Source organism: Sesamum indicum, linkage group LG13 (genome assembly GCF_026168435.1).
Source record: "Sesamum indicum cultivar Baizhima isolate 11 linkage group LG13, ASM2616843v1, whole genome shotgun sequence".
Lineage (NCBI taxonomy): Eukaryota > Viridiplantae > Streptophyta > Magnoliopsida > Lamiales > Pedaliaceae > Sesamum > Sesamum indicum.
This window is the reverse complement of record NC_142669.1, coordinates 13,988,084-14,003,513: the sequence shown is the minus strand read 5'-3', so window position 1 is coordinate 14,003,513 and position 15,430 is coordinate 13,988,084.

Here is a 15,430-nt window from a genome sequence, read left to right as displayed (position 1 = left end):
TGCATAATTACAAGTACCCCTCCTTATTTGAAAAATTATAGTACCCCTCTAGAATCAACTAATGTCTAACAAATACTACTTTATAATGGATTGTCATCAGGGGGTATTTGTTAGACGGCCATCAAATTTATGGAAAAATAGCAGTGTTTTGGTCTCATAAGTTAGGTCAGTTTTACTTTTGGTCCCATGCATTATGGGATTAGCACTTTTAGCCCCATAGCTTACAAAAATTAACACTTTTGATCCTCATCTATGTTTTCGTGTATATATAACGGTTTAGGACATGTCGCTATCAAGTATTTTTAGATTGTGGGAAAATTGATGATTGAACTCTTGGAAATAATTAATTTGATTAACTATGGAGAAGAAGAAGCATTGAATTTGTTTTCTTGTGAAAAAGCAAAGTTGAACTTATCCTCTTGAGAAAGAAGAAACAAAGTTGGACATGTCTTCGTAAGAAAAAGAAGCAAAGTTGAATTTGTCTTCTTGTGGAGAAGCAAAGTTGGATTTGTTTTCTTAAGAAGAAACAAAGTTGAACTTGTCCTCTTGACAAGAGGAAGCAAAGTTAAACTTGTCATTTTTGAAAAAAAAGAAGTATAATTGATTCTTCATAATAAGACAAAATAGTTTTGTCTCTTCTTGAGAAGAAGAAGTGAAATTGAACTTTTTTTCCATAATAAAGCAAATTAGTAATAAGACAAAATAGTTTTGTCTCTTTTTAAGAAGAACAAGTAAAATTGAACTTGTGTTCTTAATATGACAAAACAATTTTGTCTTTTTTCAAGAAGGAGAAGCAAAGTCGGATTTGTCTTCTTGAGAAGAAAAAGTAAAATTGAACTTCTCTTCATAATATGACTAAATAGTTTTCTCTACTTTCAAGAAGAAGAAGCAAAATTGGATTTTTCTTCTTAAAAAGAAGTAAAATTGAACTTGTTTCCTTAATATGAGAAAATAGTTTTGCCGCTTTCAAGAAGAAGAAGCAAAGTCGGATTTATCGTCTTTAGAAGAAAAAGTAAAATTAAACTTCTCTTCTTGATATGACAAAACAGTTTTGTCTTTTTTCAAGAAGGAAAAGAGGTGATGCTACAGAAACTACCATGTGATTCAAGGGTGAAATCAAAATGGCTAAACACACCAAAGTCGAGGTTCAAAACTATAATATTTTATAGTGGTCGCTGACAACCAAATGAAGAATTGGTTAGCAGATCATAACCACCCAAGGCATTTATCAGATTTTATCAATCCTCCGGTCTTTTTCTCTCACTATATCTCCTCTAGTAAAGTAAATCAATCCGAGACCACTCTTGCTAACGAGATATATTGAAAGGAGAAAAGAAGAGGGACAATGCACTCTCTCCTGTCCTATTATTGCTCTTGATTTCAATGAATACTCTTTCATATCAGGTAAACAAAAATGAGAATAGACATCTATGCAAGCACACAAAAATATTACAAAGGACATAAATAGACCACAAAGACACACAATACACATAATGAGCATAAAATATTGCAAAACTATGGTGATATCCTGCACGAAAAAAAGGGTTGTGAAGATAAAAATGAGGACTTAGAAATTGAAGAAGAATAGCAAATGTAACAAGATGCAGATGGCATTCGTTGGCGTAGAAGATAAAAGCAACACCTCACTTCTTCATTTTTCATAATGAAAGTAAAACATGTTCTACCGTGACACACACAAGCACCGCACACGCACACACACACACACATGCACACACACAGAGACCGCACACGCGCGCACACACACACACATCGCACACGCACATACACATACACACACACACACACCCCGCACACGCACATGCACACACACACACCCGCTCACATGCACACACACACACACCGCACATGCACATGCAACACAGACACACATCGCACAAGCACACGCACAACACACACACACCCCGCACGCGCACACGCAACACACACATACACCGCACACACACAAACCCCGTACGCGCACACACACTCCAAACACACCCACACACAACACACACACACACACAATTGCAAAGACAAGAAAATGGAAAAGCCGAAACAAGGAGGTGACATCATTCAGCAAAACTTCTCAAGCTCGTGGTCGATAAAATTGAAATAGAAATGCAGTAGCTGATTAGAACATATAAAAATATATTCTTGGACATCATGATATCAACAGAAACCTGCTACACCTGATCACGATTTTCAGAGAGGTTGATGCTGAAACTAGATAATATAAATCACAAAATTATTACCTTAATACAATTACATAAATAAATATACTCTGGGAAATGTTGCAACCCTCTTGTCTCCAATTAATATTACTGGATTCAAAAGGGCAGCAATACAAGCAGACTTCCCCAAAAGCCTCGAATAGCAACCAACAAGTAAAACAACTTTAAAATCAGTAAAATTCCAAAGCATTACTGCAATATTTCAACTAATAAGACCGATCACATGCCAGAATCACACATAGCATACTCAGTAAATATTTGAATTCTTACAACGAGAAGAACAAAGCAATTAAAATGATATATTACATCAAACTAAAAAATAGCAAATGCACCAAACTAATGCATTCTCCAATACCAAAACCACATTACTAGGAAACTGTTACCACTCAAATATGTATGAAACTGGCCATAAGTACCTGAAGGCAGAAAAATAACAGAAACTTGGGCATGTGAATGATTAGTTCTTCACTTGATAACCCACATGTAAGCACAATCATGAGTCAAGAATCAGCTACAACATATATAACTGATTAATTGTTCCTGAGAAAAAGGACCATTCTCCCTCTTCGACGCAAGTACCCTGAAAATTATAGAGACAGCTATTAGCAGGAAGGAAATCAAAATGGCTAAATACACCGAAATCAGGGTTCAAACCTACAACATTTTGTAGTGGTCGCTGGCAACCAATTCAAGAATTGGTTAGCAGATCATAACCACCCAAGGCATTTATCGGATTTTATCAATCCTCCACTCTTTCTCTCACTATATCCGCTCTAGTAAAGTAAATCAATCCAAGACCACTCTTGCTAAACGAGATATATTGAAGGGAGAAAAGAAGAAGGACAGTTCACTCTCTTCTATTCTGTTATTTCTCTTCGTTTCAATAAATACTCTTTCATATCAGGTAAACAAAAATAAGAATAAACATCTATGCAAGCACACAAAAATGTTAAAAAGTACATAAATAGACCACAAAGACACACAATACCCGAAATGAGTATAAAATATTGCGAAACTATGGTGACATCCTGCACAACAAGAAGGGTTGTGAAGATAGAAATGAAGACTTAAAAATTGAAGGAGAATGACAAATGTAACAAGATGCAGATGGCATTCGTTGGCGCAGAAGATAAAAGCAACACCTCGCTTCTTCTCTGTTCAAAATGAAAGTAAAACATGTTCTACCGTGACACACACACACACAGCACACACGCATACACACACACACCCCGCACATGCAAACACACACACACACACACCCCGCACATGCACACACACATATACACACACACACACACACCGCACACGCGCACACACATACACACACACACACACACCACAAGCACATGCACACACACTCACACACCACACACGCACACGCACACGCACACACAGACACACATACACACACCGCACACGCACACACACACACACCCACACACCACACACACACTCACACACTCACACACACGCACATAAAAAAAATACATAGACAAGAAAACGGAAAAGCCAAAACAACGAGGAGACATCATTCAGCAAAACTTCTCAAGTTTATGGTCAATAAAATTGAAATAAAAATGCAGTAGATGATTAGAACATATAAAAATATATTTTTGGACATTATAATATGAACAGAAACCTGCTACACCTGATCACGATTTTCAGAGAGGTTGATGCTGAAACTAAATAATATTAATCAAAAAATTATTGCCTTAATACAATTACATAAATAAAATACTCTGGGAAATGCTGCAACCTTCTTGTCTCCAATTAATAGCACTGGATTCAAAAGGGCAGCAATAGTTAAGCTCTTCTTGATGCCCACAAGCAGACTTCCCCAAAAGCCTCGAATAGCAACCAACAAATAAAAAAACTTTAAACTCAATAAAATTCCAAAGCATTACTGCAATATTTCAACTAACAAAACCGATCACATGCCGGAATCACACATAGCATACTCATTAAATATTAGAATTCTTACAACGAGAAGAACAAAGCAATTAAAATGATATATTACATCAAACTAAAAAATAGCAAATGCACCAAACTAATGCATTATCCAATACCAAAACCACATTACTAGGAAACTGTTACCAATCAAATATGTATGAAACTGGCCATAAGTACCTGAAGACAGAAAAATAATAGAAACTTGGGCATGTGAATGATTAGTTATTCACCTGATAACCCACATCTAACCATAATCATAAGTCAAGAATCAGCTACAACATATATAACTGATTAATTGTTCCTGAGAAAAAGGACCATTCTCCCTCTTCGACGCAAGTACCCTAAAATCAAGGTCATGCTACAGAAACTACCATGTGATTCAAGGGTGAAAATTATAGAGACTGCTATTAGCAGGAAGGAAATCAAAATGGCTAAACACACCGAAGTCAGGGTTCAAACCTACAATATTTTGTAGTGGTCGTTGGCAACCAATTCAAGAATTGGTTAGCAGATCATAACCACCCAAGGCATTTAACGGATTTTAACAATCCTCCACTCTTTTTCTCTCACTATATCCCCTCTAGTAAAGTAAATCAATCCAAGACCACTCTTGCTAAACGAGATATATTGAAGGGAGAAAAGAAGAAGGACAGTTCACTCTCTTCTATTATGTTATCTCTCTTCGTTTCAATAAATACTCTTTCATATTAGGTAAACAAAAATGAGAATACACATTTATGCAAGCACACAAAAATGTTAAAAAGGACATAAATAGACCACAAAGACACACAATACCCGAAATGAGCATAAAATATTGCGAAACTATGGTGACATCCTGCATGACAAGAAGGGTTGTGAAGATAGAAATGAAGACTTAAAAATTGAAGTAAAATGACAAATGTAACAAGATGCAGATGGTATTCGTTGACGCAGAAGATAAAAGCAACACCTCACTTCTTCTCTGTTCAAAATTAAAGTAAAACATGTTCTACCGTGACACACACACACACATACCACGCACGCATACACACACACATACCGCACATGCAAGCAAACACACACACACACACCCCGCACACGCACACACACATACACACACACACCGCACACGCACGCACACACACACACACACACACACAAGCATATGCACAGACACACTCACACAATATACGCACACGCACACACACAGACACAAACCGCACACGCACACACACACACACACACACACACCACACATGCATACACACACACGTACACACACACATGCACACACACACACACACCACAAGCACATGCACACACACACTCACACAACACACGCACACGCACACACACACACAAACTGCACACACACACATACACACACACCCACACACCACACACACACTCACACACACACACATACAAAAATACATAGACAAGAAAATGGAAAAGCCAAAACAACGAGGGGACATCATTCAGCAAAACTTCTCAAGTTTGTGGTGGATAAAATTGAAATAAAAATGCAGTAGATGATTAGAACATATAAAAATATATTTTTGAATATCATGATATCAACAGAAACCTGCTACACCTGATTACGATTTTCAGAGAGGTTGATGCTGAAACTAGATAATATTAATCACAAAATTATTGCCTCAATACAATTACATAAATAAAATACTCTGGGAAATGCTGCAACATTCTTGTCTTCAATTAATAGCACTGGATTCAAAAGGGCAGCAATAGTTAAGCTCTTCTTGATGCCCACAAGCAGACTTCCCCAAAAGCCTCGAATAGCAACCAACAAGTAAAACAACTTTATACTCAATAAAATTCCAAAGCATTACTGCAATATTTCAACTAATAAGATCGGTCACATGTCGGAATCACACATAGCATACTCAGTAAATATTTGAATTCTTACAACGAGAAGAACAAAGCAATAAAAATGATATATTACATCAAACTAAAAAAACAACAAATGCACCAAACTAATGCATTCTCCAATACCAAAACCACATTACTAGGAAACTGTTACCACTCAAATATGTATGAAACTGGCCATAAGTACCTGAAGGCAGAAAAATAACAGAAACTTGGGCATGTGAAAGATTAGTTCTTCACCTAATAACCCACATGTAAGCACAATCATGAGTCAAGAATCAGCTACAACATATATAACTGATTAATTGTTCCTGAGAAAAAGGACCATTCTCCCTCTTCGACGAAAGTACCCTAAAATTAAGGTGATGCTACAGAAACTACCATGTGATTCAAGGTTGAAAATTATAGGGACTGCTATTAGTAGGAAGGAAATCAAAATGGCTAAACACACCGAAGACAGGGTTCAAACCTACAACATTTTGTAGTGGTCGCTGGCAACCAATTCAAGAATTGGTTAGCAGATCATAACCGCCCAAGGCATTTATCGGATTTTATCAATCCTCCACTCTTTTTCTCTCACTATATCCCTTCTAGTAAAGTAAATCAATCCAAAACCACTCTTGCTAAACGAGATATATTGAAGGGAGAAAAGAAGAGGGACAATTCACTCTCTTCTATTCTGTTATCTCTCTTCGTTTCAATATATACTCTTTCATATCAGGTAAACAAAAATGAGAATACACATTTATACAAACACACAAAAATGTTAAAAAATGACATAAATAGACCACAATGACACACAATACCAGAAATGAGCATAAAATATTGCGAAACTATGGTGACATCCTGCACGACAAGAAGGGTTGTGAAGATAGAAATGAAGACTTAAAAATTGAAGTAGAATGACAAATGTAACAAGATGCAGATGGCATTCGTTGGCACAGAAGATAAAAGCAACACCTCACTTCTTCTCTGTTCAAAATGAAAGTAAAACATGTTCTACCGTGACACACACACACACATACCGCACACGCATACACACACACATACCGCACATACAAGCACACACACACACACCCCGCACACGCACACACACATACACACACACACTGCACACGCACGCACACACACACACACACACACAAGCACATGCACACACACACTCACACAACACACGCACACGCACACACACACACACACACCGCACACGCACACACACACACACTCACACCACACACACATACACACACACATGCACACACACACACACACACACACCACAAGCACATGCACATGCACACACACACTCACACAACACACGCACAAGCACACACACACACACAAACCGCACACACACACATACACACACACCCACACACCACACACACACTCACACACACACACACATAGAAAAATACATAGACAAGAAAATGGAAAAGCCAAAACAACGAGGGGACATCATTCAGCAAAACTTCTCAAGTTTGTGGTCGATAAAATTGAAATAAAAATGCAGTAGATGATTAGAACATATAAAAATATATTTTTGAATATCATGATATCAACAGAAACCTGCTACACCTGATCACGATTTTCAGAGAGGTTGATGCTGAAACTAGATAATATTAATCACAAAATTATTGCCTCAATACAATTACATAAATAAAATACTCTGGGAAATGCTGCAACATTCTTGTCTTCAATTAATGGCACTGGATTCAAAAGGGCCGCAATAGTTAAGCTCTTCTTGATGCCCACAAGCAGACTTCCCCAAAAGCCTCGAATAGCAACCAACAAGTAAAACAACTTTATACTCAATAAAATTCCAAAGCATTACTGCAATATTTCAACTAATAAGATCGGTCACATGCCGGAATCACACATAGCATACTCAGTAAATATTTGAATTCTTAAAACGAGAAGAACAAAGCAATTAAAATGATATATTACATCAAACTAAAAAAACAACAAATGCACCAAACTAATGCATTCTCCAATACCAAAACCACATTACTAGGAAACTGTTACCACTCAAATATGTATGAAACTGGCCATAAGTACCTGAAGGCAGAAAAATAACAGAAACTTGGGCATGTGAAAGATTAGTTCTTCACCTAATAACCCACATGTAAGCACAATCATGAGTCAAGAATCAGCTACAACATATATAACTGATTAATTGTTCCTGAGAAAAAGGACCATTCTCCCTCTTCGACGCAAGTACCCTAAAATCAAGGTGATGCTACAGAAACTACGATGTGATTCAAGATTGAAAATTATAGGGACTGCTATTAGTAGGAAGGAAATCAAAATGGCTAAACACACCGAAGTCAGGGTTCAAACCTACAACATTTTGTAGTGGTCGCTGGCAACCAATTCAAGAATTGGTTAGCAGATCATAACCACCCAAGGCATTTATCGAATTTATCAATCCTCCACTCTTTTTCTCTCACTATATCCCTTCTAGTAAAGTAAATCAATCCAAAACCACTCTTGCTAAACGAGATATATTGAAGGGAGAAAAGAAGAGGGACAATTCACTCTCTTCTATTCTGTTATCTCTCTTCGTTTCAATATATACTCTTTCATATCAGGTAAACAAAAATGAGAATACACATTTATACAAGCACACAAAAATGTTAAAAAATGACATAAATAGACCACAATGACACACAATACCAGAAATGAGCATAAAATATTGCGAAACTATGGTGACATCCTGCACGACAAGAAGGGTTGTGAAGATAGAAATGAAGACTTAAAAATTGAAGTAGAATGACAAATGTAACAAGATGCAGATGGCATTCGTTGGCACAGAAGATAAAAGCAACACCTCACTTCTTCTCTGTTCAAAATGAAAGTAAAACACGTTCTACCGTGACACACACACACACATACCGCACACGCATACACACACACATACCGCACATACAAGCACACACACACACACCCCGCACACGCACACACACATACACACACACACCGCACACGCACGCACACACACACACACACACACAAGCACATGCACACACACACTCACACAACACACGCACACGCACACACACACACACACACCGCACACGCACACACACACACACTCACACCACACACACATACACACACACATGCACACACACACACACACACACACCACAAGCACATGCACACACACACTCACACAACACACGCACAAGCACACACACACACACAAACCGCACACACACACATACACACACACCCACACACCACACACACACTCAAACACACACACACATAGAAAAATACATAGACAAGAAAATGGAAAAGCCAAAACAACGAGGGGACATCATTCAGCAAAACTTCTCAAGTTTGTGGTCGATAAAATTGAAATAAAAATGCAGTAGATGATTAGAACATATAAAAATATATTTTTGAATATCATGATATCAACAGAAACCTGCTACACCTGATCACGATTTTCAGAGAGGTTGATGCTGAAACTAGATAATATTAATCACAAAATTATTGCCTCAATACAATTACATAAATAAAATACTCTGGGAAATGCTGCAACATTCTTGTCTTCAATTAATGGCACTGGATTCAAAAGGGCCGCAATAGTTAAGCTCTTCTTGATGCCCACAAGCAGACTTCCCCAAAAGCCTCGAATAGCAACCAACAAGTAAAACAACTTTATACTCAATAAAATTCCAAAGCATTACTGCAATATTTCAACTAATAAGATCGGTCACATGCCGGAATCACACATAGCATACTCAGTAAATATTTGAATTCTTAAAACGAGAAGAACAAAGCAATTAAAATGATATATTACATCAAACTAAAAAAACAACAAATGCACCAAACTAATGCATTCTCCAATACCAAAACCACATTACTAGGAAACTGTTACCACTCAAATATGTATGAAACTGGCCATAAGTACCTGAAGGCAGAAAAATAACAGAAACTTGGGCATGTGAAAGATTAGTTCTTCACCTAATAACCCACATGTAAGCACAATCATGAGTCAAGAATCAGCTACAACATATATAACTGATTAATTGTTCCTGAGAAAAAGGACCATTCTCCCTCTTCGACGCAAGTACCCTAAAATCAAGGTGATGCTACAGAAACTACGATGTGATTCAAGATTGAAAATTATAGGGACTGCTATTAGTAGGAAGGAAATCAAAATGGCTAAACACACCGAAGTCAGGGTTCAAACCTACAACATTTTGTAGTGGTCGCTGGCAACCAATTCAAGAATTGGTTAGCAGATCATAACCACCCAAGGCATTTATCGAATTTATCAATCCTCCACTCTTTTTCTCTCACTATATCCCTTCTAGTAAAGTAAATCAATCCAAAACCACTCTTGCTAAACGAGATATATTGAAGGGAGAAAAGAAGCGGGACAATTCACTCTCTTCTATTCTGTTATCTCTCTTCGTTTCAATATATACTCTTTCATATCAGGTAAACAAAAATGAGAATACACATTTATACAAGCACACAAAAATGTTAAAAAATGACATAAATAGACCACAAAGACACACAATACCAGAAATGAGCATAAAATATTGCGAAACATTGGTGACATCCTGCACGACAAGAAGGGTTGTGAAGATAGAAATGAAGACTTAAAAATTGAAGTAGAATGACAAATGTAACAAGATGCAGATGGCATTCGTTGACACAGAAGATAAAAGCAACACCTCACTTATTCTCTGTTCAAAATGAAAGTAAAACATGTTCTACCGTGACACACACACACACATACACATACCGCACACGCATACACACACACATACCGCACATACAAGCACACACACACACACCCCGCACATGCACACACACATACACACACACACCGCACACGCACGCGCACACACACACACACACACACACACAAGCACATGCACACACACACTCACACAACACACGCACACGCACACACACACACACACCGCACACGCACACACACACACACTCACACCACACACACATACACACACACATGCACACACACACCACAAGCACATGCACACACACCACAAGCACATGCACACACACACTCACACAACACACGCACAAGCACACACACACACACAAACCGCACACACACACATACACACACACCCACACACCACACACACTCACACACTTACACACACACACACACATAGAAAAATACATAGACAAGAAAATGGAAAAGCCAAAACAACGAGGGGACATCATTCAGCAAAATTTCTCAAGTTTGTGGTCGATAAAATTGAAATAAAAATGCAGTTGATGATTAGAACATATAAAAATATATTTTTGGACATCATGATATAAACAGAAACCTGCTACACCTTATCACGATTTTCAGAGAGGTTGATGCTGAAACTAGATAATATTAATCACAAAATTATTGCCTCAATACAATTACATAAATAAAATACTCTGGGAAATGCTGCAACATTCTTGTCTTCAATTAATAGCACTGGATTCAAAAGGGCAGCAATAGTTAAGCTCTTCTTGATGCCCACAAGCAGACTTCCCCAAAAGCCTCGAATAGCAACCAACAAGTAAAACAACTTTATACTCAATAAAATTCCAAAGCATTACTGCAATATTTCAAATAATAAGACCGGTCAAATGCCGGAATCACACATAGCATACTCAGTAAATATTTGAATTCTTACAACGAGAAGAACAAAGCAATTAAAATGATATATTACATCAAACTAAAAAAACAACAAATGCACCAAACTAATGCATTCTCCAATACCAAAACCACATTACTAGGAAACTGTTACCACTCAAATATGTATGAAACTGGCCATAAGTACCTGAAGGCAGAAAAATAACAGAAACTTGGGCATGTGAAAGATTAGTTCTTCACCTAATAACCCACATGTAAGCACAATCATGAGTCAAGAATCAGCTACAACATATATAACTGATTAATTGTTCCTGAGAAAAAGGACCATTCTCCCTCTTCGACGCAAGTACCCTAAAATCAAGGTGATGCTACAGAAACTACCATGTGATTCAAGGTTGAAAATTATAGGGACTGCTATTAGTAGGAAGGAAATCAAAATGGCTAAACACACCGAAGTCAGGGTTCAAACCTACAACATTTTGTAGTGGTCGCTGGCAACCAATTCAAGAATTGGTTAGCAGATCATAACCACCCAAGGCATTTATCGGATTTTATCAATCCTCCACTCTTTTTCTCTCACTATATCCCTTCTAGTAAAGTAAATCAATCCAAAACCACTCTTGCTAAACGAGATATATTGAAGGGAGAAAAGAAGAGGGACAATTCACTCTCTTCTATTCTGTTATCTCTCTTCGTTTCAATATATACTCTTTCATATCAGGTAAACAAAAATGAGAATACACATTTATACAAGCACACAAAAATGTTAAAAAATGACATAAATAGACCACAATGACACACAATACCAGAAATGAGCATAAAATATTGCGAAACTATGGTGACATCCTGCACGACAAGAAGGGTTGTGAAGATAGAAATGAAGACTTAAAAATTGAAGTAGAATGACAAATGTAACAAGATGCAGATGGCATTCGTTGGCACAGAATATAAAAGCAACACCTCACTTATTCTCTATTCAAAATGAAAGTAAAACATGTTCTACCGTGACACACACACACACATACACATACCGCACACGCATACACACACACATACCGCACATACAAGCACACACACACACACCCCGCACATGCACACACACATACACACACACACCGCACACGCACGCGCACACACACACACACACACACACACAAGCACATGCACACACACACTCACACAACACACGCACACGCACACACACACACACACCGCACACGCACACACACACACACTCACACCACACACACATACACACACACATGCACACACACACCACAAGCACATGCACACACACCACAAGCACATGCACACACACACTCACACAACACACGCACAAGCACACACACACACACAAACCGCACACACACACATACACACACACCCACACACCACACACACTCACACACTTACACACACACACACACATAGAAAAATACATAGACAAGAAAATGGAAAAGCCAAAACAACGAGGGGACATCATTCAGCAAAATTTCTCAAGTTTGTGGTCGATAAAATTGAAATAAAAATGCAGTTGATGATTAGAACATATAAAAATATATTTTTGGACATCATGATATAAACAGAAACCTGCTACACCTTATCACGATTTTCAGAGAGGTTGATGCTGAAACTAGATAATATTAATCACAAAATTATTGCCTCAATACAATTACATAAATAAAATACTCTGGGAAATGCTGCAACATTCTTGTCTTCAATTAATAGCACTGGATTCAAAAGGGCAGCAATAGTTAAGCTCTTCTTGATGCCCACAAGCAGACTTCCCCAAAAGCCTCGAATAGCAACCAACAAGTAAAACAACTTTATACTCAATAAAATTCCAAAGCATTACTGCAATATTTCAAATAATAAGACCGGTCAAATGCCGGAATCACACATAGCATACTCAGTAAATATTTGAATTCTTACAACGAGAAGAACAAAGCAATTAAAATGATATATTACATCAAACTAAAAAAACAACAAATGCACCAAACTAATGCATTCTCCAATACCAAAACCACATTACTAGGAAACTGTTACCACTCAAATATGTATGAAACTGGCCATAAGTACCTGAAGGCAGAAAAATAACAGAAACTTGGGCATGTGAAAGATTAGTTCTTCACCTAATAACCCACATGTAAGCACAATCATGAGTCAAGAATCAGCTACAACATATATAACTGATTAATTGTTCCTGAGAAAAAGGACCATTCTCCCTCTTCGACGCAAGTACCCTAAAATCAAGGTGATGCTACAGAAACTACCATGTGATTCAAGGTTGAAAATTATAGGGACTGCTATTAGTAGGAAGGAAATCAAAATGGCTAAACACACCGAAGTCAGGGTTCAAACCTACAACATTTTGTAGTGGTCGCTGGCAACCAATTCAAGAATTGGTTAGCAGATCATAACCACCCAAGGCATTTATCGGATTTTATCAATCCTCCACTCTTTTTCTCTCACTATATCCCTTCTAGTAAAGTAAATCAATCCAAAACCACTCTTGCTAAACGAGATATATTGAAGGGAGAAAAGAAGAGGGACAATTCACTCTCTTCTATTCTATTATCTCTCTTCGTTTCAATATATACTCTTTCATATCAGGTAAACAAAAATGAGAATACACATTTATACAAGCACACAAAAATGTTAAAAAATGACATAAATAGACCACAAAGACACACAATACCAGAAATGAGCATAAAATATTGCGAAACTATGGTGACATCCTGCACGACAAGAAGGGTTGTGAAGATAGAAATGAAGACTTAAAAATTGAAGTAGAATGACAAATGTAACAAGATGCAGATGGCATTCGTTGGCACAGAATATAAAAGGAACACCTCACTTATTCTCTGTTCAAAATGAAAGTAAAACATGTTCTACCGTGACACACACACACACATACACATACCGCACACGCATACACACACACATACCGCACATACAAGCACACACACACACACCCCGCACATGCACACACACATACACACACACACCGCACACGCACGCGCACACACACACACACACACACACACAAGCACATGCACACACACACTCACACAACACACGCACACGCACACACACACACACACCGCACACGCACACACACACACACTCACACCACACACACATACACACACACATGCACACACACACCACAAGCACATGCACACACACCACAAGCACATGCACACACACACTCACACAACACACGCACAAGCACACACACACACACAAACCGCACACACACACATACACACACACCCACACACCACACACACTCACACACTTACACACACACACACACATAGAAAAATACATAGACAAGAAAATGGAAAAGCCAAAACAACGAGGGGACATCATTCAGCAAAATTTCTCAAGTTTGTGGTCGATAAAATTGAAATAAAAATGCAGTTGATGATTAGAACATATAAAAATATATTTTTGGACATCATGATATAAACAGAAACCTGCTACACCTGATCACGATTTTCAGAGAGGTTGATGCTGAAACTAGATAATATTAATCACAAAATTATTGCCTCAATACAATTACATAAATAAAATACTCTGGGAAATGCTGCAACATTCTTGTCTTCAATTAATAGCACTGGATTCAAAAGGGCAGCAATAGTTAAGCTCTTCTTGATGCCCACAAGCAGACTTCCCCAAAAGCCTCGAATAGCAACCAACAAGTAAAACAACTTTATACTCAATAAAATTCCAAAGCATTACTGCAATATTT